Here is a 27,628-nt window from a genome sequence, read left to right on the forward strand (position 1 = left end):
TACAAACAATGAGCTCAGGTGAGAAGGGAGTGGAGTGTCCCCTCTCCCACCCCAATTTTAAGAACTCTGGAAAACACCAATATTTTAGAGGTAAGTTAGAAAAACAATTCTTGAAGGAAACAGAGTAGAATGAATTCAGAGAAGGAAAACCTGGATAGTGTCATAGAAAATAAGTGATAATACCCAATAGCGTCAAATGACTAAAGCTTGAGTTAGATGAGTCCGAAAATACCTCCAATGAGTTTGGCAACAAGGACACTTATGACGACAAGGCATTTTCCATGGGGGCGGAAGCTGCGGTGAGGAGTGAACACAGATGAGCAAGTAGAGACAGAGTGTAGATTATCTTTTTCAAGAAACTTGGCTGTGAACGGAGGAAGTGAGATGGTATGATTGAGTGGAATGTAAGGAGATTTGAGAACGTATATAGCCGAGAGGAATGAGGGAGGATTGAAGGGATAGGAGCAGAAACACGCTCCGCCACTCGCCATTTTGCCAGCTTCTCCCCCACGTGACCTGAACTCAGTGGGCGCGGCCGGGCCTCGCGGAAACTACAACCCCCAGAAGGCCCCGCGGCGGTGGGGGGCGGAGCCGAGGCCTGGCGCGCGCCCCCGCGGCGCGAGCGGAAGAGATAGAGCTTCGCGGAGACGGCGGAAGCGGAGAGCAACAGCGTGCCGGTAACAACCAGCCCCGCATCCCCTCCCTCCATACCCCAAGCTAGGATTTTTAATCCCCACTTCTCCCTTCACAGCCCGGGACAAGACTTCCATTCCTTCGTCTGTTGCTGGTATTTTTTTTTCCTCACGTGACGCGAGGGGCCGCCCGCTGCCTGGGGCGGAGGTTACTGGGAAGCTCCCGCCTTCCGACCCCTGCGGGCCCGCGGTTGAGAGGGACCCTCCCGGGGCTCTTTTGCCCTCACCGGGGCTCGTGCTCGCTTTAGGCGCTCGCCCCAAATGATCCTGGCGGAAAGGACGTGCTTTTTCTGGGTTTCAACAGGTATTGAGCGGGGTCCTTGGCGACCCCTCGGGGCTGCGGGGGCGTGGGCCCCCAGGGCTGCTGGCGGCTTTCGGGCTTCGCTTCGAGGCTCGCCTTTGAGCCTACTCTGCTGCCCGGGAGCCCCGGGCTACGGGCTGGGAGTGAGCAATCTATAAAGGAGCATGTACTTTCTGCTTTTTCTTGGCAGGCCTGCGAAAAACCCCAAGTCCGATCTTTAAAGTTTGTGAGTGCAGCCGCCTCTCAGTTGTGTATGGGAAGGAGCACAGGATTTGGAGTCTGATATCCTGGGAGAAGTCTCAGTCCGCCACTTGGCTGGACCTGTGATCTTTTGTACAGTAGTCTGTTTAGCGCAGCCTCGGTTTCGTTGTCTGAAAAGTGGGGTTAATGTTCTTTGCCCTGCGGCCTTGCAGGGTTGTGGGCTTCAGCAGAAGTGATATTCCTGCAAAAGCTTTGAACTCTAAAGCATGTTTCGGGTATAACCTTGCCATCCCCCAGTCTCCAGTCTAGGTCAGTTGAGTTTTAAAACCAGGTTCATGTCTATACGAAGATCAAATTAGTTAATAAATAGGGGGAAAGTGTCTTTGGAATCGAATCTGAACCATACAAATGTTTCTATGCCAGGTTCCTAGTGAAGAGGTGACCTTAGGGCGTTACCACCTGTGGAGTCAATTGAAAACTTCATCTGGATTTTAAGGCCCACCAGAATTTAGACTCTTCTGCCTCAGCACACACAACTAACTCTTGCTGTTATAACCTTCCTTCAGTATCACACAGGTACAACTATAAAGCAGTAAACCTTCCTCAGAAACGGTGGTGCTACAACAAATATCTGTCCCCAGCGGATCTTGTGTCACAGTTGAAATTCAGAATATAAATAGCCAAATATCCCATCTGTTTAATTTTTTTTGACAACAAGCTTTGAGACTAAGCAAGTTGCTTATTGTCTTATTTTTCCCCTTACAGAGAATGCTAATTCTGCAATCAGTTTTTTTTTTTTTTTTTTTTTTTGGGTAGAATCAGGATTTCACTGTGTCGCCCAGATTGGTCTGACTCCTGGGCTCAAATGATCCTCCCGCCTGGGCCTCCCAAAGTGTTGGTATTACAGGCGTTTGCCACTGTGCCCACTTTGCCCAACCTCTGCAATTAATTTTTAAAGGGGTATGAAAGCATAGTTAAGTATTTTTAGTCTGTGTTTATTCTGAATTTATTGATTGAAGAATACTTGAAAATGGTCCAAAAAACAAGAGAGGATGACAGTAAGTTGCATTAGCTTAGTGTACAAATTTGAGCAAATTTGAGTTCACATCCTCGTGCTGTGTCTTGCTACAGGCTGGAGTATCCTTATCTGAAATGCTTGGGACCAGAGTGTTTCAAATTTCGGATTTTGGAATATTTGCATATACATAGTGAAATATCTTTGGGATGGGATCCTAGTCTAAACATGAAATTCATTTAGGTTTCATATATACTTTATATACATAGCCTAAAGGTAATTTTATATAGTATTTTTAATAATTTAATAATTTGGGTCCAGACGTGGTGCCTCACGCCTGTAATCCTAGCACTTTGGGAGGCTGAGGCAGGCAGATTGCCTGAGCTCAGGAGTTCAAGACCAGCCTGGGCAACATAGCGAAACCCCATCTCTATTAAAAATGGAAAAAATTAACCAGGTGTAGTGGTGCACGCCTGTAGTCCCAGCTACTCGGGAGGCTGAGGCACGAGAATCGCTTGAGTCCTGGAGGTGGAGGTTGCAGTGAGTAGAGATTGGGCCATTGCTCTCTAGCCTGGCCGACAGATTGAGACCCTGTTGGGCATGACACAAAGTTTGGATTGCATTTTGACTAAGACCTGTCACATAAGGTCAGGTGTGGAATTTTCCACTGGTGGTGTCAAAAAGTTTTTGGGGCTGGGCGCGGTGGCTCACGCCTGTAATCCTGCCGCTTTGGGAGGCCGAGGCGGGCAGATCATGAGGTCAGGAGATCGAGACCATCCTGGCCAACATGGTGAAACCCCATCGCTACTAAAATACAAAAAAATTAGCTGGGCGTGGTGGCGTGCGCCTGTAGTCCCAGCTTCTCAGGAGGCTGAGGTAGGGGAATCGCTTGAACTCGGGAGGCGGAGGTCGCAGTGAGCCGAGATCACGACACCGCTCCAGCCTGGCGACAGAGCAAGACTCCCGTCTCAAAAAAAAAAAAAAGTTTTTAAGCATTTTGGATTTCGGATTTTCCGATTAGGGATTCTCAACCTGTAGTTTTTGATTTTGGGCAAATCAGTTGACTTCTCTGAGCCTGTTTACTAATCTCTAAAATGGAGGTAAATAGCGTTATGTCACAAGGTGTCTACAAAGATGAAATGAGATGTGACCATAAATGGCTTAGTAGTGCTGGGTACAAATAAAGTTCTCATTATTTTGTTGCTGTTGTTGTTGATTATGATAATAGTGATGATGATAATTTTAGGTATTTTCCTGAAATTCCATTTATCTGTAAAATGAGGATAGTCATCCTTAATTCGCAAACTTTGAAAAATACTGTAAATAGAAGTTCTTGGATTGCAGTTTGTTTTTTAGCAATCGCATTTTATATAAAAATTATACTAGATTTTTTTTCAATTTTAGAGGTTCCTAAAATGCTGTTGTGCAAGGTTATTGGGCTTTGCTGTTTCTGTTTTTCTAGAGATTCCAAATGTTGCTTTGTACCTAGTTTGTTGAAATTGAGCTGGTGCTTCATTCACAACCTGTAGTAAGAATGCACGTCTGTACATTGTAGCTTGTGGCAGAACAATTATCTATCTTTATGACTCAGATATTGATTAGGATAGACGTTTATGGAACAGTTTTGTCTTCCTGCCTTATTTTTATTTTTATTTTTATTTTTTTTTAAGCCAGACTATTTGACTTTAAAATTTAAGCGTACTGGATAAGGTCCGGGAGACTTGGTGACCTTCAGTTTTTCAAGGTGGCATTTCTTAGTGACTGATGCTAATGATGGCATTGGCATGTGTGTGTCTGCAGGGAGTGAGAGTTGAGAAAAACCAAGGAGGAAAGCCTTATAGAGAAAAATGGTTTGTTGGTCAAGGCAAAGTCTTGGAGTTTAGAATTGAAGTATATATTTTTTACTTCCTTCAAGTGCCGTGTTGACTACCAGATATCTGCAGATTCAGATGCTTAGGAAATGTTTCCTTTACTCTCTTTTTTGATGTGGTATGCCTGGGCTATGTTTTGCCAGCTTCTTTCTTACCTTTAGTTATGAATCAGCAAGGTAACTATTTTTTCACACCAGACTTGTATACAAAGCTATGACAATAGACAGTCACTTCCATTAAAATCTACTTTGTATGCTATAGTGTGTTATTTTTTCCTTTATGTTTTAATCTTAAACACTTTTGGCTGGGCGTGGTAGCTCACTCCTGTAATTTCAGCACTTTGAGATCCTCTGAGGTAGGCTCATTTGAGGCCAGGAGTTCAAGACCAGCTTGGGCAACAAAGCGAGACTTCGTCTCTATAAAAAAATTTAAAAAAAGTCATTTAAACACTTTTGTTCCTTGACTGTTTTTTACTTAAAAGGAATTTTTGAAAGGTATACTAATTCTCATCTGTAGTGTGTGAGCATGTATAGTGGATGCTCAGTAATGAGTGTGCTGAATAGTTCTGAATAGGAACCTTTTGTTGATTGTCCTAGGTCACTGAGGTGCACTCTGGAGAGGCCATGTAGCATTATGGCAATAACCTATGCTTTGGAGTCAAGACAGACCAAGGTCTGAATCCAGGCTCACTAGATATAAGTTTGGTTCATATGATCATTCTGAATTCAGTTTCTCCGCATCTGGAAGACAGATTAGACTAACCCTGCATGGTTGAGAAGATTAAAGATTATTCAAATGAGGCACATATTAGCCATGTTTAGTATAATATTAAAGATCGGGGTGTTGTTATTACTATTTTTAATTTTTATTATTTTTTCTGAAAGGTATGGATTTTGTTGATACATCTATATTCATTCCCCTAATGCTTCAATGATCAGTGTGTTTCTTAGCCAAGGTTAAGGTTGTTAACTGTGACCATGGAACCTAGAAACACACAGCAAAGCTAATTGGCCAGCATGGAGTTTGAGTCTGTGACCTTGTCCTCATTAGCTCCATAAGCTAACTATTCACAAATATCTCACCAGAATGAATGAAAAGACTGGTATATTTTTTATTTGGCCCTAATGCAACTCATTAGACATAAGTAAATGAACTAGTGCCAGAAGCAAAAGTATAGATTTTTCATTAGCTTATATAAATGTATGATTAGCCCTCACACTGTGTGTAAAACTCGTGACCTGTAGGATGATCTTTGACAACCCCAGTAAGCTAAGCTTATAATTTAGACATTTCTTCTAGTTGTTGAATTACATTTGTTGTAGACTTCTCACCTATAGGAGAAGTGAGAAGAAATGGAGCTAGGCTATTCATACCTTGAAAGAGTACACTCCTTCTGTTGTGCTACCCACGAGGAAATGTGCTCTTAGCTAGTGCAGAAAACATTTAGAGTTATCCAGTAATGAGCCCAGCAGGATGGATGAAGCTTGGGGAACTCCCAAGAGCTTATTGAATTACAGAGAAATTCCAGTTGTCAAAACATTAGATAGAGGAAAAGTTATAGGGTGTTACTCAGCAGCAGTAAGCCTGCATTTGGAGAGAATTTTCTTTTCTCTTAGTAAAACATGGACCAATTGCTTCGAGTTTGTGGTGTCCATTTTTCACTGTCTCATGCTAGCCTTCTGTATAGTTTTTCATTCTTCAAATTCACCCTTCAGTTATATTAATATTTGTTGTCCTTGTATCTTTTTTTTAATGCCAGATATGGCTGGGTTGGGACTAGGGATAAAAACAGAAGCAGAGAAGCACTGTTGGAAAATAGATTGTAGTATCTGGTATCGTGAGGTTTCCAAATAACACAGGTCAAACTGAACATGAGGATACGGATTTCTGGGATAGGCAAATGGCTGACAGTTCATGACCATTTAACCTGTGCAGAGTGAATAATGTGGGCAAAAGGTGTGTAGCACTCCTTAATATCACATTTGTCTTTTAGAAAAGAATCTGAATGTGTGTAATGTTCATATTGGCTTGCAGTTGTGCTGTTTCAAGTTCTTTGCCATGGAATGCCAGAAGAGTATTAAAGAAAGAAGGGAAGCACTTGGATTTACATCCTGACTTCTCAAATTTATGCCAGTCGTCCTGTTTCTGTTTTCTTGTCTTTAAAATAGGGTTAATAAAACCAACTCTGCTTGTTTATAAATATTAAAAGGAAAAGTAAACAGCAAGGATGTATTAAAAATGAGGTGGATAACTGGGGGAGAGACAGAAAGGCAGAATCCAAGAGAGGAGCTCAAGGACACCTACACACATGTCATAGAGACACATGCAATAGGCAGAGAGAGAGGAGGGTCAGTCAGAGACAGAGAAGTCAAAAACAGAGAGGGACAGTCACCTAGGCAGAGTTAGAAAGCAGGGTAATCAGAGATGTAGAGAGACGGGCAGAGTTAGAAATGAGGGACAGACAGATACAGGGAGGGAGACAGAAAGAGTGAATGTCATGACTAAGATGGAGAGCTTACTGGGTTTTTGTCTGTTATTTGAGAAGAACGTGTAAATATTTATAGTTGGCTAAGAAAGGGAAAATAAGCAGATATTAATAGCAAATCAAGTAACATGAAATTTTTATTACACTAACATTTTTCCTTAAATACTAAATTTATTTTGCATCTTCAGCATGCAAATATCAAGCCAATTTACGTGTTACCTGTTAACTACTTACATGACCTCTCAGTGTAGTTTAAACACAGTTTTAAAAAAATCAAGATTAATATTTTTTCCTCAAAAAATCTAATATATGACTTACTATAGAAAACATGGCAAATACAGGAAATTTAAAAGGACAACAGAAAACACTCATAATCTCACAATCTAAACATAACATATAATGAGACCCACATTTTTCATGGTTTTTTTTTTTTTCCCAGTCTTCTTTTTCTAGGCATTTACTAAAGCCCATCTACTTTCCTGAAGGACCCAAAAGCTGTTTATAAGTCCAAAATGATGCTGTAACTATTTGTGGCAGAGTTAACTTTATAATCCTATTTTGGCACTTAGGTACTTTCATAAACTATGTGTGTACCCATTTTATTCTCTTCTTAGATTGTAAACTTCTAACTACAGACTATATGTTATTCATCTTTGTGTCTTAGGAATCTAGGAAAGTATTTTATGTATCATAGGTATTCAGGGTATATTTGAGATGAATTGTTAAGCCTCCTAGGTAGAAACTGTCTTATTTAAACAGGTCTGCCAAATTGCACATTGGATTGGACCTTCCTTAAAGTTGAGAAAAACTTGATTTTAGGAGTGGTGTGTGTGTGTAACGTAAAGCTACCAAACTGGGAAAGGGCACTTTTTTTCTGGTTACCTTTTGTTGTGTTTGTAGTAAGCCATTCCAAAACATAATGGTGTAAAACAACCATTTTATCGTGCTGTGGATCTGTTGGAATTCAGACAGGACAGTTACTGCACAGATGACTTGCTTAAGCCTTAGCTGGGAAGATTCAAAAGCTGGTGGTGACTTTATGGCTGGTACTTAGAACCTGGAGGCTTCTTCACTCACATGGCTGGTGATTGATGTTGATTGTCCCTCAGAACACCTACCTACCCAGATAGGCTAATTTGAGCTTCTTTGCAGCGTGGTGGTGGCTGTTTTCTAAGAGTGAGCATCTAGAGAGAACCAGTTGGAAACTGCATTACTTTTTGTGACCAAGCCTTAGAAGTTCTGTAGTATCACAAGCTTGCCAGATTCAAGGAGAGAGTGACAGTTACATGGGATCTGCTTCTCACAGGAGTGTCAGAGTCATACTGTAAGAAAAGCATTGTGGAGGTGGGAGGTAGCAAGTTAAAAAATGAGTTAATAAAACAGTATCACTTTTTAAATGTCAATGAATAAATGTTCTATTGAAAGTAAGTTTTTTTCCCTACTGCTAATGGTGTTATTTAGTTAAAAAATTTGTACTAAACTTGTAAAAACTTTTAAACCTAAAGCTATTTTAAATTATTTTCTTGGCTTTTAAGCTCTGAACAAGATCTTATTATTTCTTTTTAACTGAATTTGCAAGTTGGTCAATTTCTATACTTGGGTCTTGCCTCAACCCCATTTAATAAAACAAGCCTTGTTTTATAAATGATATACATGTTCACTGCAGACAATTTAGAAAATCAGGAAAGAAACAAAATCAACTCATGATCTCACCTCTGAGACGTAATCAGTTCCAGGTTCATTTCTTTCTTTTTTTTTTCTCTCTCTTTCTTTTCTTTTTTTATAGCTGTAATCCCAACACTTTGGGAGGCTGAGGCGAGTGGATCACTTAAGGCCAGCAGTTCGAGACCAGCCCGGCCAATGTGGGGAAATCCTGTCTCTACTAAAAATACAAAAATTAGCTGGGCATGGTGGCATGTGTCTGTAGTCCCAGCTACTCGAGTGGCTGAGGCACGAGAATCACATGAGCCCAGGAGGTGGAGGTTGCAGTGAGTGGAGATTGCATCACTGCACTCCAGTCTGGGCGACAGAGTGAGACTGTCTCAAAAAAAAAAAAAGTAGGCCGAGTGCGGTGGCTCATACCTGTAATCTCAACACTTTGGGAGGCTGAGGCGGGCAGAGATTACTTGAGGTCAGGAATTTGAGACTAGCCTGGCCAACATGGTAAAACCCCGTCTCCACTAAAAATACAAAAATTAGCCGGGTGTGGCGACACGTACCTGTAGTCCCAGCTACTCAGTAGGCTGAGGCAGTAGAATCGTTTGAACCTGGGAGGCAGAGATTGTAGTGAGCTGAGGTTATGCCACTGCACTCTGGCCTGGGCCACAGAGTAAGACTCCGTCTCGAAAAAAAAAAAAACAGAAGAAGAAGAAGAAATACTTATGTGTTTAATTCTGGTTGGAATATTTTGTGACATATGGAACATTTACCATATTAACCTTTCCTAAATCTGAAAATTTCTGATTTCTGAATCTTGTCTGGTCCCACAAGTTTTGGATTAGGGATTTTGGACTGCAATTAAAAACTTAGTGTTAGGAAAAGATGAGATTATTAGCTTGTTTTGGTAGTTCTGAACTTTTTTATCACATGAATCTTCCCAGAACTTTTGTGCTTTCATTTCACATTTTCATTTCAGGAGAAGATTCAGAAGGAAAAGAAATAGTCTTGATTTGTTTATATGATCAGTAATTCTCTCTTACCATCCCACATAACTGTTTCAAACTTGTGACCATCTCTCAATACGTTCAGAATTTCTAGTGACTTTTTATGCCTCTTGATCCTTCGTGTGAGAACCAGTGATTTAAATTAAGTACTGGAGTTGACAAGCCCCAGGAGCCATGTAGTTCTTGGTTTTTGCCTCCAGTATTGTCACTGTGACATTGCTGTTCTTTCCCTTTTTGCCATAGTATTTCTTTTTTGTACTGTGTTTCTTGTTTGCTTCCTTGGGTATCCTGAAACTTTTCATTGCTTCTAACACTTTGGTAAAGGACAGTGCTTTAAAAACTAGGAGAAGATCTTGGCTGCCAGTTTATTAACTTGCAGTTTGCCCCCTCAGTGGAGAGAAAACGTTAAAATCAAGGTTGAGGAATGTATCTTTGACTTCATAATGTCATGTAGTTTTAACTTTTTGAGTTATTACTACTGTCATAAATTCAGTATATGACCATACATCATAAACTATTCCAACCAGGGTCTAGGGCATTACTTTGTAATTAAACATATTAATAGTTCATATGTATTCATTATAGAGGATTTGGAAAATACAACCATATTTTCACCACCTGGAAGTAACTGTTAACATTGGGGTTTATTACCCCATTCTGTTTTCTGTGTGTCTATTACCGTAGCACACACACTTACTTAAATTGTAATCTCTTGCTGTTATATATAAACTTTGGGTCCTGCTTTAAAAAATATATAATGGGTCGGGGCAGTGGCTCAGTAATCCCAGCATTCTGTGGGGGGCCGAAGCGAGAAGATTGCTTGAGCTCAGGAGTTTGAGACCAGCCAGGGTGATTTAGTGAGACCCACCTCTACAAAAACAAAAATGTGAAATGTAGCATGAGTTATATTACTGGGCAGTAATATGTATTTATTTATTTATGCATTCATTAATTCATTCCCGAGATGGAATCTTGCTCTGTCACCAGAGCTGGAGTGCAGTGGTGCAATCTCAGCTCACTGCAACCTCCTCCTCCCGGGTTCAAGCAATTCTCCTGCCTCAGCCTCCCGAGTAGCTGGGATTACAGGGGTGCACCACCACACCTGGCTATTTTTTGTATTTGTAGTAGAGACGGGGTTTCACTATGTTGGCCAGGCTGGTCTCAAACTCCTGACCTTGTGATCTGCTCACCTCGGCCTCCCAAAGTGCTGGGATTATAGGCGTGAGCCACCGTGCCCAGCCTGGGCAGTAATCTTTAGATTTGTCTTCGTTTTGGATGGGAACCTAGGAGACTGGGGTTCAAATTCTGGCTTTGTCCTTGCCAAACTGAAAACTAGGGCAAGTTATAGGATACCTCTGGGCTTCCATGTGTCAGCTCTCAGATTTCCAAAGTATTTGACACAACAATCTTATGAAAGTTAACCCTCTGCTTAGAACATTATTCATACACAAAAGAAGTTCTAGTCTGGTCTATCTTTGAGATTCTTATGGTTCTACTACTGAATGATCTCTAAGTTGAGGAGTGCAAAATACAGCAGTATTTATGTCGGGTCATTTAGGCCTAATGGAGGAGAAGGATCTTGAAGGAAATGAAAGAGTAACAAATTGACTGGAGGGGACAGAAGAAAACTCTGGAGGGAATGGTGTGAAGTTGGGAGCACCAGTGAGTACAGTATGTGAACTGAGTGAGACAAACAAGCGATCTTAACAGTACTCCACAAATAGAATGATTTTTGCTGATGAGTAGTAAGGAGATAGGATTTGTTAAGTTTATATGTGTGGGGATAATGAAGAAGAATTAAGGGACAATATTGAAGGCTAGGCTGAAAAACTTAAATTTGATCCAATAGGTGACAGGACTTCTGTTGAGAGTCATATAATGAAAACAGTGTTTGACTAAGGCTGCCTTGGCAACTTTGTATGTTTGATAAACTCAAGTAGAGGGAATTGCTGAAGAGTACAGTATTTCAATTGTACTGTGGAATAATATGGAAACAGAAGTAGGAATAATGTAAAAATAGAAAACATGATATCTCTTGTGGAAGAAGAAAAGTAAGATATGGGGTTAGAACTGGGAGTCAGAATACTGCAAAATTCTGAGCCTGACATATCAAATGTACTGTGTCATTGATAGTGGCATTGGGAAAGGATCTCAGGTAGGTCTTGGAGAAAGATAACGAGTTCAGTTTCTAATATATTCAGTTTTAGGCATTAGGTTATTTAAGTGGTAGTTTTAAAAGTCTGGTGCTTTAAAAATTTATTAATCTAAATGAGTGCTGCCCCTTTTAAAATAGTGTTTTTGGGGACATGCATTTATTCTGGCAAATAAATGTTCTTCGGAATTTGTCTTTTGAAACTGCTTTTATAACCTGTAGAGCCACATAAGAAAACCATTCTCGCTGGGCGCGGTGGCCCACACCTGTAATCCCAGCACTTTGGGAGGCTGAGGCAGCAGATCACGAGGTCAGGAGATCGAGACCATCCTGGCCAACATGATGGAACCCTGTCTGTACTAAGTATACAAAAATTAGGTGGGTGTGGTGGTGCACGCCTGTGATCCCAGCTACTCGGGAGGCTGAGGCAGGAGAATCACTTGAACCCTGGAGGCGGAGGTTGCAGAGAGCCAAGATCGCTCCACTGCACTCCAGCTTGGGAGACAGAGCGAGACTCCATCTCAAAAAAAGAAAACCATTTTCATGACTTGATGGTCATATCCCTTGTCCCCAAAAGAATATGCTCTTACTTGGTCACCCATCTATTTACCATACATATTTCTAAGTAATAATTGGCAGTTTCTAAAAATTAATCTGCAGAAACATCAAATTTATTACTATGGAGGATATTTTAATGATTATTGTGATTGTTGGGGACACTAAAAAGTCTTAAGCTGTGATAGCATCTCTTTTTGGTTACAGCTCTGTTGACAAATAATTCACATACTATACAATTCACCCATTTTTTTGGTGGGGGGGACATGTGATAATAAATTTATATAATTTGTAAAGATCTAATAAGAGTAAGTAGGGATATCCATCACCTTACACAGTTGTCTTTCGTTTTGTTAAAAACAGTTGAAATATGTAATAGATTATTGTAAACTTTAGCCATCCTACTATCTATCAAACACTAGGTCGTATTTCTTCTATCAAATTGTATGTTTGTACCCATTAATCAACCTCTTTTTATCTTCCCCATTCCCACCCCTTCTTGGCTTCTGGTACCCACCAATCTGCATTCTATCTTCAAGAGATCCACTTTTCAGATCCCGCGTATAAGTGAGAACACATGATATTTGTCTTTCTGAGCTTGGCTGTTTTACTTAACACAATGACCTCTAGTTCCATTTATGTTGCTGCAAATGACCAGATATCATTCTTTAAAACATTTTTTGTTTTACTTTTAAATTATTTTTATCGGGGCAACCTTCTGAACCAGAATAGGTTCAGAGAGAGTCCCAATTTCATTCTTCTTCATGACTGAATAATATTCCACTGTGTGCATGTACCACTTTTTCTTCTTACATTTATCCATTGTTGGACACTTAGGTTGATTTCATATTTTGGATATTGTGAATAGTGCTGTGAAAAAATAACATGGAAGTGCAGATGTCTCTTTAATATATTGATTTCCTTTCTTTTGGATATATATCCAGTAGTGGAATTGCTGGATCATATGATGACTCTATTTTTCATTTTTTGAGGAACCTCCATACTGTTCCCCATAGTGGCTATATTAATTTACATTCCCTGCAACAGTGTAGGAGAGTTCCCCTTTCTCCATATCCTCACCAGCATCTGTTATGCCCTGCCTTTTTTATAAAAGCCATCTTAACTGGCGTGAGATTAGATCTCATTGTGGTTTTGATTTGTATTTCTCTGATAAATAGTGATGTTGAACATTTTTTTCATATACCTGTTGGCCATTTGAATGTCGTCTTTTGAAACATCTATTCAGATCTTTTGCCTGTTTTTAAATCAGTCTAATTTATTTGTTCTTTTGCTGTTGAGTTGTTTGAACTCCTTGTATATTCTTATTATTAATCCTTTGCCAGATGGATAGTTTGCAAATATTTTCTCCATTCTATGGGTTATCTCTTTACTTTGATTGTTTCCTTTACTGTGCAGAAACTTTTTAGCTTGATGTAGTCCCATATGTGTATTTTGCCTGGGTTGCATGTGCTTTTGAGGTCTTACACAAAAAATCTTTGCCTAGATCAATGTCCCAGAGCAATTCCTCAATGTTTTCTTCTAATAATTTGATGGTTTCAGGCCTTACATGTAAGTCTTTAATCCATTTTGATTTGATTTTTGTGTACAGTGAAACATAGGTCCTAGTTTCATCATTCTGAATATAGTTATCCAGTTTTTCCAGCACCATTTGTTGAAGAGACTGTTCTTTCCGCATTTTATGTTCTTGGTGCCTTTGTCAAAAATAAATTGGCTGTAAATGTATGGATTTCTATTTGGATTCTCTATTTTGTCCCATTGGTCTATGTGTCTGTTTTAATGCCAGTACCATATTGATGTGGTTAGCAGAGTTTTGTAGTATAATTTGAAGTCAGATAGTGTGATACCTCCAGTTTTCTTCTTTTTGCTCAGGATTGCTTTGGCTATTCAGGTTCTTTTGTGATTCCGTATAACTTTTTTGATTGTTTTTCTGTTTCTATGAAGAATGTCATTGGTATTTTGATAGAGATTGCATTGAATCTGTACATTGCTTTGGGCAGTATTGTCATTTTAACTGTGTTACTCCCTCTTAATTCATGAGCATGGAATATGTTTCCATTTTTTGATATCGACTTCAGTTTCCTTCATCAGTGTTATATAATGTTCCTTGTATAGATCTTTCACTTCTTTGGTTAAATTGATTCTTTGTAGCTATTGTAAATGGGATTGCTTCCTTGAATTCTCTTTCAGATTGTTTGCTATTGGCATATATAAATCTACTGATTTTTGTATGTTGATTTTTGTGTCCTACAACTTTACTGAATTTATCAGTTCTAAGAATTTTTTGGTGGAATCTTTAGGTTTTTCTATATATAAACCATTTTGTCTTCAAAGAGGGACAATTTGACTTCTTCCTTTCCAATTTGGTGCCCTTTATTTCTTTCTCTTGCCTTATTGCTCTGGCCAGAACTTCCAGTATTATGTTGAATAAAAGTGGTAAATGTGGGCATCCTTGTCTTGTTCAAGATTTTAGAGGAAAGGCTTTCAATTTTTCCCTGTTCAGTGTGGTATTAGCTGTGGGTTTGTCATATATAGCCTTTATTATTTTGTATATTCCTTCTATACCCAATGTGCTGAGGGTTTTTATCATAAGGGGATATTAGATTTTATTGAATGCTTTTTCAGCATCTATTAAAGTGATCATAGGGTTTTTTGTTCTTGGTTCTGTTAATGTAATGTGTCATGTTTATTGATTTGCACATGTTGAACCATCTTTGCCTCCCTGGGATGAATCCCACTTGATCATGGGGAATTATCTTTTTAATGTGTTGTTGAATTTGATCTTCTAGTATTTTTGCGTTTATGTTCATTAGTGATACTGGCCCATAGTTTTCTTTTTTTGTTGTGTCCTTGACTGGTTTTGGAATCAGGGTAATGCTGGCCTTGTAGAATGAGTTGGGAACTATTCCCTCTCCTTCATTTTTTTGGAAGAGTATGAGCAGAATTGGTATTCTTTGAATGTCTGGTAGAATTCACCAGTGAAGCCATCAGGTCCTGGGCTTTTCTTTAATGGGAGACTTTTTATTATGGCTTCAATCTGGCTATTTCTTATTGGTTTGCTGAGTTTTTCTATTTCTTCATGGTTCAATGTTGATAGGTTGTATGTGTCCAGGAATTTATCCATTTCTTCCAGGTTTTCCAATTTGTTGGCATATAGATGTTAATAATAGTCTCTAATGACTCTTTGTGTTTATGGTCTCACTTGGTCTCACTTGTTTTTTCTCCTTTTTCATTTCTGATTTTATTTGGGTCTTCACTTTTTTCTTAGTTTAGCTGAAGTTTTGTCGATTTTGTTTCTCTTTTCAAAAAACCAACTTTTTATTTCATTGGTTTTCCGTAGTCTAAATTCTATTTATTTCTGCTCTGATCTTTATTATTTCTTTCCTTCTACTAATTTTGGGTTAGGTTTGTTCTTTTCTAGTTCTTTGAGGCACATTATTAGATTATTTGAAGTCTTTCTGCTTTTTTGATGTAGGCATTTATTGCTATAACTTCCCTCTTACTGCTGCTTTTGCTGTATTCTATAGATTGTAGTGTGTTATAGTTCCATTTTTAGTTGTTTCAAGAAATATTTAAATTTCCTTAATTTATTCATTGAACATTCAGGTGTTGCTTAATTTCCATGTGTTTGTGTGTTTCCTGAAGTACTTCTTGTTATTGATGTTTAATTTTGTTCCATTGTAGTCAGAAAAGATACTTCACGTGATTTCTGCTTTTTTGAATTGTTCAGACTTGTTTTGTGGCCTAAGATATAGTCTGTTCTGGAGAATGTTCCATGTCCAGATGAAAAGCATGTGTATTCTGTGGCACTTGGGTGGGATGTTCTAGAAATGTCAGGCTGATTTGTTCTAGTGTGTAGTTTAACTTTGATGTTTCTTTGTTGATTTTTTTTCTCTGGATGATCTGTCCTTTACTGAGGGACTGTTTTACTGTTACTGTATTGCAGTCTGTCTCCCTTTAAATCTATTAACATTTGCTTTTTATATTTGGCAGTGCTGGTCTTTTTTCTCCTTTAATTGTGTATCTTCAAATAGCCTCTTGAGTTGACTGATTCTTTCCTCTGTGTGATCCTTTCTGCTGTTGAGAACCTCTAATGACTTTTTCAGTTCAGCAAATGTATTTTTGAGTTCCAATATTTGATTTCTTGTACTATTTCAATCTCTGTTAAATTTCTCCAATCTGTTTCTGAATTGCTTTTCTGTGTTATCTTGGTGATCACCGAATTCCCTTAAAATGGCTGTTTTTGAATTCTTGGTTGGAGGGTTCCCAAATTGCTGTCTTGCTAGGGACAGTTGGTTCCTCACTTTGCTGTTAGAGGAGGCCTTAGTTCCCTGTTTGCTGTTGTTTCTTGTGGATGTGCATCTGTATATTTGCATTGAAGGATAGTTCTTTGTTCCTGTCTTTTCTTTTGGCCTTGTTTTCTGTTTTTCAAGCTCCCATGTTTGGATCTACTTGTTTTGGTTTTTATTATGTGTTTGCTTAGTGATTCTTTGTAATATACCTCTTGATTTTCTTTTTCTTTTTCCTGCTAGATTGCTGCCTCCTTTTCGGCACCAGCTGGCACCTTAAGCCCAGGTTTGCCTCGGTTCTAGTAACCAATCAGTATGCTGCCCCTCCTGCATGGGGGGCGTCCCACAGGAGATATTCAGTAGTGTGGGAAGGCTGGCTATGGGTTCATGCCCAGGTGACTTGTGGAATGAACCTCCTACAGCGTGGTGCTTCTGAACAGCTGTTTTGATTTGGCGTCTCGTTTGGCTGAGTCACAGAGCAGAGTTTCTAGGGCTGGGAATAGTAGTCCCCCCTCTCATCTTTGTCTCTGGCTGTCCTCAGGGATACTTCTTCCTTTACATACTCCCAGAACTTCCTGTAATTTGAGGCAGAGACAGGTCTCCTGCCAGAGATCCTATGATGGTGGGAAGCTGGTTGTCCACCTTATTCTCTTTTTCCAGTGTAGTGATTGTGAGTCGGGGGGAAATTTTCTGCATTCTTGGTGCTGAGCATGTTGGGGAAAGGGGCATCACAGTTATGGAAGTTCGGTTTTCCTTTCCTGCCTAGATTTTCTCATTTCTTCATGGCCCTGAAACTGTCTCCTCCTCATTTTTGAATTCTGGGATATTGCTGGTGATAATCTCAGCACTTTGTATTTGTTTTCGGTTTTCTGTGGAGCAGCTGAGTGAAGCCAGCTTGCTTCTACGCTGCCATTTTGGAACTGGAGGAATGTGTGATAGTACTTTGGAAGAAAGTCTAGTGTGTGCTGGTTAAGAGGCTGAGTTTTGGGGACCTAGATTTGAATGATCTCTTTAGTGCATTGTGTCTTGAGCAATTTATTTAATTTGTCCGGGCCTCATTTCCTCATTTGTAAAATGGAGATGGTGATAATACTCTACTTTGTAGGATTGTTGTGAGGATTGGCTCTGAGAACAGTGGCTGGCAAATACTAAGAGCTCAGTAAATATTAGCTATTTATTACCACCACTGCAACTACTATTATTGTTTCTACCACCACTTTGTCTGTTTATCTATTTTGTTTTAAAAATTAGTTACGTTCCTATATAATTATGTCGCATACTAGTGGAATAATAGGCAGCTGAATATAAAATTGGAGCTCAATAGATGAGACATAGAGATATGTTTTTTAAGACTGTTTGGCCTAAACCTTAGAGAAGAGCAGAAAAGACTAAGGATGAAGAATTAGGAAATACCCATAGTAAGGGTGCAGGAGGCAGAAAAGGAGCCAGTAAAAGAGTAGAGAGAGATTGTTTAGATAAAAAAGGAAAACAAGGCACATATGTTAGTGTAGAGGTTATATGAATTGGGATTAGATTTAGTTGCAACCAAGTACCAGAGACTTAAATGTGATAGAAGTTCATGTCTGTCAAGTTAGAAATTCCAGAAGTAGTCAGTTTAGGACTCACGTGGTTTGCCATAGTGTCACGTTTCCCCACTGTGCTCAGATTCTATTATTTTCCAAAGACACTTTAGGGCCTAAGAGAGCTACTAGCTTCAGCTATTTCACATACATTGCAATTATCAGAAGGAGAAAGAGAAGGACACTTCTCACTTCCTTTAAGGATACTTCCTGGAAGTTATATATTGCAGGTTGAGTATCCCTTATCCAATATGCTTAGATCCAGAGAATGGTTTCACATTGCTTTCACATTTTGGAATGTTTGCATTACTCTGTGGATATCCTGCAGGCCTTTTTGATACTTTCAACCATATCGTTATACTACACAGCAGAGAATAAGCAAAAAAAAAAAAAAAAAAAGGGAAGAAAGAGCATTGTGAATAATAGTAAGGCAGTGCATCTTAGCCCCATGTGAGGCATTGTGGGGAGCCTCCCATTGGTGTATCCAGTGTGTGCACGTGTCATTTTATTACCCTTTGTGGGCATGCTTGTGTGGAGGAATCTGGTGTGTGCAGATATATATTGCAGCTGATGGGAGCTGGGAGGGTCTTTCTTTCCTTGGGGACACTGAATAAACTATGTGTTGGGTGCCTGCATTGTGACTGCAGCCTGTCACATGAGGATCAGGTTTGGAATTTTTTACTTGTGGCATCATGTTGACACTCAGAACATTTTAGATTTTGTAGTATTATAGATTTTGGATTAGGGAGTTCCATGTCTACTACTTTTGCTCATATTCCATTGGTCAACCTTAGTCACATAGCCACACCTTGCTGCTGGAGAGGCTGCGAAATGTAGACTTTATTTTGAATGGTCAGTGCCTGGCCGTTCAAATAAAGAGCAGGAACAGTGAGAATAATCCCAGTGTAGCTAGATGAAGAATACAGGGTAGATAACAGTTAATTGTCTTTAGGACAGTTTAATTCATTATTGATTATTCTTGATAGAGTTTTTATAATTACTGAACTATGAGTACAAATTCACTCTTGTCAAATCGCATCAACAGGATGTTGTTTTTAGGGTGTAATCTCTTCATGAATTCTTGCTTAATTAGGATTATCAGTTCTCATAAAGAAAAAAATTATCTGTATGTATACATATGTATGTGTTTATGTGCATGTGTGTGTATACATCCCCCCATTTAACATTAGTGTTGGTCAAAATTATTTCATATGACAACAGTGTGAAGTAAAATTGATGGTAAATAAGTTGCTGATAACCCTCTTCTGTTGTTTTAAGCCCGTAATTTTACCCAGTCTTCTATTTGGAAATACTCTCCAATTTGGTTGTTTTTTTGGCCAATGTTTTTAATCTGTCTCTGTCCTTTTATATTACTACTCTGTCTCACTGCTGTTAATTATACTTCCTAAAATAGATAAATGAGCAGATTTAATTAAATGTGTTATTTGCACTGTCTCCTGATCATTAATGAATTTGTAAGTAAGGTCAGACCTATAATCTTTCTAGTATTACAATTCCTGAATCTTTACTGTCTACTCAATTGGTAATTATTTGCGTAAATTTTTTTTTTATTTTTGAAGCTTCTATATTTTGTGTGTTTGTGCTCTTTCAGTATTAGAAATATAAAGATCTTCTAACAAAAAGGAAACTTTTTCTGTAGGATATTCTGTCCCTTTCGGTTGAAAATGTTTTCTTTAGACATGTTTTTGAATGATGAACAATTAAGTTTATATGTTGCTATTTGGCTTTTTAAAAACAACTTAAAATATTTTATCAATAGATGTAGAGTTTAAAATAAACATGTTTTAAAAAGTCCAATAGTGAAAAAAGTAAGGATTTATAACAAAATATAGTGAGTAGTTTTTGTCCCACCACTCCCCACTCTCTCTAGTCCTCTCCCTAAAAGTAACTACTTTCAACTCCTTAAGCTATTTCTTCTGGCATCAACATATCTCTGTATTTAAAAATAATGTATGTACAATGGTATCTTTTGATTTACCAGTTTTTTTTTCATTATATTTGGAATTTCTATTATGGTAGAGAAAGTTTTAGTGTTATTAAATACCATCTCCACTGCTGCTTCCCCTAGCTTCTTAATTTAGTTATATTAAAATATTTGGTTAAGTCTAATAGTTAATGTTATGTTTACATTACTATGCCTGTGCAAATTTTATTTGCTGATAGTGTCTTAAATAGCCCCTCGGTGCAGTTTTCCACAAGGTCAATCACAGTAATCCGTCAGTTTGAATTTTTTTTATTTTTAATTCTTGGAAATTTCTTTTCTAGAGACTTCCAGTGTCCTACTATTGAAGCCTACTCCCTCAACCTGCTGCATTGCTGTTTTCCTGGTATGATTTACCCTTGTTGTTATCCTTAGATTTTTCTCTCCTGGGTTTGGTTCTCCGAATATTGTTAGAACTCATATCTTCTTCACACTTCATTTACCTCTTGCTTAGGTGGAGCACATCCTCTAGTAGTTGTGTTGGATTCAAAAGATGGTACCATGCCAGAGAGCATGAGGATGACAGCCTTCAGCATGCCTGCCCTCTCACATAGCTTCAATCTGGATTGGTTGCCTTCTGCTGCTGATGCACAGTTATCATCCTAGAGTCCCATTCGCTAGTATTCCTTCACTTCTCTCTTGTGTTGGATGTCTTGTTTTCCATATCTCATCTCTTCTTTCCTTTGGTTTGTTTCCTTGTTTGTTGTCAAAGGATGATGAGACCATCACTATCTAAAATATCTAATCAGGCACAATGTCCTGGAACAAAGCAAATTGCTAGTTTTATATAGTGTTTTGGGGGAGTGTGGCGCTCAGGGATTAGAAAATTTTAAGAGGCAGCAGAAGCAGATTAACATCATCTATAGAGGAATGATTACGTGGATGAGACCGTTGTTGATTGGTTGGCACTTGGGTATTTTATGGTAGTGATTTTCTTCCTAACTTTAAATTGATTGACTTTCAGAAGTAAGGGGCTAAGCTAACACTGATTGGCTTGTAAAAGAAAAGTAAGTTGCTTTTACATTCGAATGGGTATAAGTAGTCTTTGGCAACTTTTTACTATAGTTACGAACACTCAGTCTTTCCTAAATTTGTAAGAACTTTAAAATTCTCAATCTTTAGTAACTTTCTAGGAAAGCGTACGTGGTAGATAATTTTTTGAGCCTTTCCATGTCTGAAAATATTTTTGGTTTCTATTTTCACATTTGATTAATATAGTTTGGGTAAGTGTAAATTCTAGATTGGAAATATCTTTCTTCAGAATTTTGAAGGCATAGTTTCTTTTTTCTCCTCATCCTTTGTTGCTTTTGAGAAGTCTTAAGCCAATGTGAACCCTCTTCTTTCGTTTGGATCTTTTCACTGGAAACTTGTTAGATCTCTGCTTTGTCCCCAGTGTTCTGAAGTTTCACAATGATGTGCTTTGGTGTGGGTCTGTGTTTATTTTTATCCACTGTCCTGGGTGTTTGTGGGTACCTTTCAATATAGAAAGTTGGCATTTTTCTGGGACCTGGTGTATGGAATGGGGGTAGGGCAATAGATTTTAGGTTCAATATGCTTACTTAATCACCCAGTTTTAAAGACCTCTGCACTTTCAGTCAGCCCCTGATCCATAGATGGTCTATTCTACATTTTAGAGATAATCCCAAACTTTTTTTCACAGAGGAGGAGGGGATCTCAGGATCGCTCCTTTCACTCAGTGCCCTCCCGGCATTTCACTTCCAGTTCCAGAGTTGGTATGGCCAGTCCCTGACTCTCATGAGGATTTCTGACGGTAAATTGGGTTGAGTGGCAGCTTTCTCTACTGCTGGTTTGGAATTTGGCGTTTTAAGTTCTGCTACACATTGAGCATTCATCACTATATAACTTCCAGAGTTTTGTTACTTTTTTCTCTTCTCTGCTGTGTATCCTTGTAGATTTATGTTTTAAGACAAAACAAATTAACTTATTTCAGTAGAGTTTTTGGAGAGAAGCAAAATTATATGTGTACATGCATTCCATTCTCTTAACACAAAAACAGCTGTAAGACTAACTGGATATTCTTATGTGAAATAATATTACAATAGTATTACATGATTATTATACTTCTGATATGTGAAAGGTAGAAGAACAGAATATGTTGCTCAAATGCAATAACTAAGCATAGGTCTGCAGAGAGGGCACTGCTACAGAAAAGGAATAGTCATACCTTCCTTGATTGTGAGCTATTCCTTTAATTTCTAAAAATCATCATTGGAAAACCCACAAAAATGTTACATGTGTGTTATAAGAAAACAAGAATACGCTGATAAACATGAAGAAGAAAATAAGAATCACTTTAATTACACTACCCAGAGCTGCCCACTATTAACAGATCAGTGTATATATTTTTCTAGTCTTTGTTTATGCATTTGCCTATGTATTTGTGGACGTGTGTTTAAATGGAGCATACTATATGTATTATTTTGTTCCTTCCCCCATTTTTTCCAACCATAAAAGTATATGGCTCTTGAGTCGAGAATTTTTTTGCACAGAATCCTAGAGATTGTATTCTCATTAATGACATCTAACTCCCATTTACTTGATTGTACATTATGTGCCAGGCACTGTGCTGACTGACATCTTTGTTTTTCTGTTCAATTTATGTTGACATTATCTCAGACCACAGAAAAATTCCAAGAGTAGTACAGAGAGTTCACCCAAATACCCCAAATGTTAACATGTTACTACATTCCCTTTCGTATTTCTCTCTCGTGAGAGTAAAATGTAGAACATACTCCCTTTTATACCTAAATAGTTAAGTGTGCACTTTCTAAAAACAAGGACATTCTTGTATATAAGCCACAGTATAGTTGTCAAAATCAGGAAATTAACGTTGATTTAATATTACAGACTTATTCAGATTTTACCCATTGGCCCATCGTACTTTATAGCAAAAGAAAATTCCACGTCATGAGTGCACTCAGTTGTCATATCTCTAGTTTCCTTTAATCTGGTGCAGTTCCTGTTTTTTTCATGACATTGACTTGTTTTTTTGGAGACGGGGTCTCACTGTTGCCTAGGCTGGAGTGTAGTGGTGTGATCGTGGCTCACTGCAGCCTTGAACTCCTGGGCTCAAGCAATCCTCCTGCCTGAGCCTTCTGAGTAGCTGGCACTACAGGCACGCACCATCACACCTGGCTAATTTTTTATTTTTTGTAGAGGCAGATTCTCCCTGTGTTGCCCAGGCTGGTCTCAAACTCCTGGGCTCAAGTGATCCTCTTGCCTTGGCCTTCCAAAGAGTGTTGGGATTACAGGTGTGAGCCACTGCATCCAGCCGACATTGATATTTCTGAAGAGTGCAAGACAGTTATTTTGTAGAACATGTACAGTTTGAGTTTATTTGATGTTTTCTCATGATTGAATTAAGGTTATTCATTTTTGGCAGGAGTACCACAAAGTATTGTTATGCTTTTACATCATATCAGGAGGCACAAGATGTTCAAATACTGGTAATATGATTTTGGGTCAGTTGATAGTTACTGTTTTTCCTTTTGTAATTTTTTTGTGGTAAAATATATATCATTTATTTTTATGTTTATCCATTTTTAAGTGTATAGCTTAGTGGCATTATATTCTCTTTGTATTCACATTCACAGTCCCTTTGTGTAAAATACATAGATACTTGGTAAATATCCTGTCACTGTTTGAACTTTCACTCACTTATTTTAGTATCCATTTGTTGTAAACATCTTGTTACTCCTTGAACTTTTGCTCACTAATTTTAGTATCCATTGGTGATTTCTGCCTAATTTTCATAATGGTTCTTAAGTGGTGATATTCTAATCCCATTATTCCTTCTATGCTTATTTATAATAGTACTTTATTTATTTTGACACTGTCCCTGACTTGGCCAGTGGGAGCCCCTTCAGTTCTTTTGACATGCCCCTGTCATTCTTAGAGCATGTATTCTAGGCTTATCTTGCATGTTCCCAGCCCCAGCCTTGGAATAAGGAATTTCTTCTCAGAGCCCTGGTTCCTTTTAATAATGACTTTGAAAGCCACAGTCTGGACTCTAGATGTCTTGGTTGCGACTGTTACTGCTTCTAGGCCTTCTCAGCTGACATCTAGGAGATAGGTATATGTGAGAGGAGGAAGTGTGTGTGTTTGTATGTGTGCACACACTAGTACATCTTTATTAAAAGCAGTGAGTTTATACATATACCTCAGATTCTGACCCAACACTACAGGGTTTATTCTTTCCTTTCCTCATTCCGTATTTATAGCTCTGTTTTCCAACAATGAGAAACCTGGCCTTATTACTCATATTTTTGCTTATTGGTTCAACTCTAGAATATAAGAAAATAGTTTAAGAATTGTTAACTCATACCACCATTTAAAAGACACCTCGGAAGTAGAATTCAATGTTTGTTTATAGTGTTTTTCCTTTAGCCTAAGGGCAGGTAGTCTAAATCTGTGCTGTGTAATAATAGGGTAGCTACTAGCCACATGAATAGAGATGTGTTACAAGTGTAAAATGTACATTGGATTTGAAAACTTACTACAAAATAAATATGAAATATCTCACTGATACTTTAATAATAGTTTATGTTGATTATGTGTTGAAATATTTTAAGTGTATTAGATAAAATATATTAATAAAATTAATTTCACTTTAATGTGGCTACTAGAAAATATTATTAAATTACGTACGTGGTTCCATTATATTTCTATTAGAATGTGCTGATATAAAAACCGTGTTCAAAAGTTACTTGGATTAATTTTCCTTCTCTAACATTCTTTCCCTTCTCCCTGGGGTTATGTTACTCATTTGAAATACAGTGTACTTCATTTATTTCTATTTGTATTCTGTCTTTTTCGCTTGATCCTAATTGATCTTATTTATTCCACAGCATGTGAAACATCAACATGTTTCCAAAAGTCAGAACTCTACAAAAATGTTTATACTCAGGGCACTGTCACCCATTCCTTCTGTCCTTCTCACTCTAACCTGTCCTCTGTAGGTTACCAATCTCATGATTCCCCCAGTTACCCTTCATGTGTTTTTTCCCCTCAGGATTGAGGAGATAGATGCATATTTTCTTATTTTTCTTTCATTCTTACACAAAAGGTAGCATACTATAGATACTCTTTTGTACTCTTATGCTGTTTCTAATATTTTGAATTTACAAAAAGTGCTGCAACTTTGTCCATATGTATTTTGGTATGTTGGAGGTGTATTTTTGGGTAAATTTTCAAAATGGAATGGTTGGGCCAAAAGTTAAAAGCATATGTAGTTTTCTTAAATACTGCTAAATCCCTTTCTGCAGAGGTTGTATGAATTTGAATTCCCATCAGCAGGATATGAGAGGGTTAGTTTCCCCACAACCTCATCATCAGAGTGTGTTGGCATACTTTTTGATTTTTGCTAACTTGGTAGGTAAGAAATAGTATCTCAGTATAGTTTTAATGTTTGTTTCTCTTGTTATTAGTGAAGTTGAACATCTTTTCATATGCTTAAGGGTCATTTTTATATCTTTTTGTGTGAAATATATCTTCATTTTTCCATCAGGTTTTTGGTCCCCTCCCCTTTCTCAATTGTTAGGAGTTTTTAATATATTAGGAATATTAGCTCTTTACTGGTGATGTATGTTACAAATATTTTCTCCCAGTTTGTAGTGTTTGTGCGTGGGTATGAATGTTTAGACCTTTATTTAGTCCAGTTTTGGAATTTTTTGTTTTATCTGAATTTTGGATTAAATTTAGAGGCTTTCCTTGGACCCATGGTAAATAATTCACCTGTGTTTTATTCTAGTACTTCTGTGGTTTTAGTTGTTAATTTGGATCCTTGATCCATTTGGAGGTACAGTTTCTTTAAAAATGAATAAAAAGACCAATTTTGCCCTAGTGTTCTTTGATATGCTACCTTTATCATATATGAAATTTCCATTTGGTGTACTTCTGGACTTTCTATTTCTGTACCATTATCACACTGTTTCAATTATAGAGGCTTAATAGTATATCAAGGGCTAGCTTTTTAAATTTTTAGTGTTTTCCTGACTCTTCTTGCATGTTTATTTTTCTGTTGAACTTTAGTATCAGCTTTTCTGTCTCAGTAAAAAAGCTTGCAGGTATTTTTATTGGGGTTATGTTAAATTTATAAATTAACATGGAAAACTGACTTTTTAATGCTGTTGTTTTGTGCTGAGATTTCTGTCTAAGAACAAAGAATATCTTTCCATTTGTTCAGATCTACTTTTGTGTCTTTCAGGAATGTTTTAAAGTTTTCTTCATATTTAACTCCTCGATAAATTCTCCATTTTTTTTTCAGCTCAATAATATGTCTTGTAGATCTTTCTTTTGTATGTCTGCATAATTTTCTACAGTGTGGATGTACCATAATTTATTTAACCTGGCTGATATGGGTGGACATTAAAGTTATTTAAAATTTTTCACTATTGTAAACAGTTCTGGAATAAGTAAATATCCTAGTAGAAGTCTAGTTACTTATGATAAATTTATCAAAGGAGAATTGCCTCATCAAAGGTCTTTTGACACATAAAAGTTTCTGAAACATATTGTTAACAGCTTTCCATATTAATAAAATGTGTACCTCCACTAACACTGTGTTTGAGCCCTATTCTGTTGACATTCAGCAAAACAGAACCTTATTGCTCTTTTTTAATATTTGCCAGTTTGATAGCAAAACAAAATAAGTTTATATTGCATTTCTTTGCTAACTGATGAGTTTTATTTTTTATCCATCTACCATTCAGCTGGCCAGCATATACTTACTGAGTATCCACCATGTTCCGTAAGCTATCGCATGTATTAAAACTGTAGTAATGACTAGAAGTTGAACATCTGTTTGTGTGTGTGTGTGTGTGTGTGTGTGTGTGTGTTTGAGATATGATCTTGTTCTGTCACCCAGGTTGGAGTGCAATGGTGCCATCACAGCTTACTGCAGCCTCGACCTGCTGGGCTCAAGCAATGTTCCCACCTCAGCCTCTTGAGTAGCTGGGAGTACAGGTGCATGCTACCATGCTTGGCTGATTTTTATATTTTTTGTAGAGACGGAATTTTGCTGTGTTGTCCAGGCTGGTGTCGAAATCCTGAGCTCAAGTGGTCTGCCTGCCTCGGCTTCCCAAAGTGCTGGGATTACAGGTATGAGCCTCCACGCCTGGCCTCTTTTTGTGATTTTTATTATTTTGTGTCTTATCTCTTTTTTTTTGTTGACAGTTAGTAGACTTTCCTGTTCTCAGGTCTGAGAATGACAGAAGATGGCATTTCCTTATTCCATTTGGTTGATGAGCTTCTAAAAAGTGCTTTTGTATGTGTGTCTTCATTGCACATTCTGTGGCAAATCACTGTGTTAAACTCTTAGACTTACAAAGTGAGACAATGAAAGTTAAGTGCCTAGACAGGTGTCAAAGAAATAACTGTATATTTTTATAAAAATAACTTATTATTACTATTTTTCAGGTGAGGCTGTTGTCAGGAACTTTTATACAGTTCGCCTTCAGAGACAGTCTATCTGCATGTTGTGGAGTTTTATTACTAAGAAAATAAATGTTACTTATATGGTAAGTTGCCTTTACTTATGCATATTTTATAGAAATACTGTCTGTTTACTCTAAAGATTTGTTTGCTTGTATTTTGTTTCTTCAGTGTCATTTTATTTTGTAACTGTCATGTAAAACAAGTTTGAAAATGGCAGTTTCCTGAAAGGTGTAGGGTCTTCTGAAGATTTTCTTACTTCTATTTACTATCTGTCTTAATTTTATTGTTTGTAGTAGAGAGGAGAACAGGGGCTGTTTAAATATTGGGATTCGTTTTCAGAGTTGGATCA

At 37.9% G+C, this 27,628-nt stretch overlaps 1 protein-coding gene across 14 annotated transcripts in view; it reads left to right on the forward strand.

Moving 5' to 3' along the window:
- The first annotated feature begins 274 nt into the window (after positions 1-274).
- R3HCC1L (R3H domain and coiled-coil containing 1 like) overlaps positions 275-27,628 on the forward strand; it is a 107,217-nt gene continuing 79,863 nt past the window's right edge. For 2 of the 14 annotated variants that reach the window (XM_063670122.1, XM_063670124.1), the window contains exons 1-3: positions 306-677; positions 26,851-26,943; positions 27,262-27,362. The gene's annotated coding sequence lies outside the window, so the exon portion shown is untranslated. Of the gene's footprint in view, positions 997-1,617; positions 1,771-20,108; positions 20,171-26,850; positions 26,944-27,261; positions 27,363-27,628 lie in introns of all 14 variants that reach the window. The other 12 variants (XM_063670126.1, XM_063670127.1, XM_063670119.1 and 9 more) reach the window with 11 other exon arrangements.

The sequence above is a fragment of the Pongo pygmaeus genome, chromosome 8 (assembly GCF_028885625.2).
Source record: "Pongo pygmaeus isolate AG05252 chromosome 8, NHGRI_mPonPyg2-v2.0_pri, whole genome shotgun sequence".
NCBI classification, from domain to species: Eukaryota; Metazoa; Chordata; class Mammalia; order Primates; family Hominidae; genus Pongo; species Pongo pygmaeus.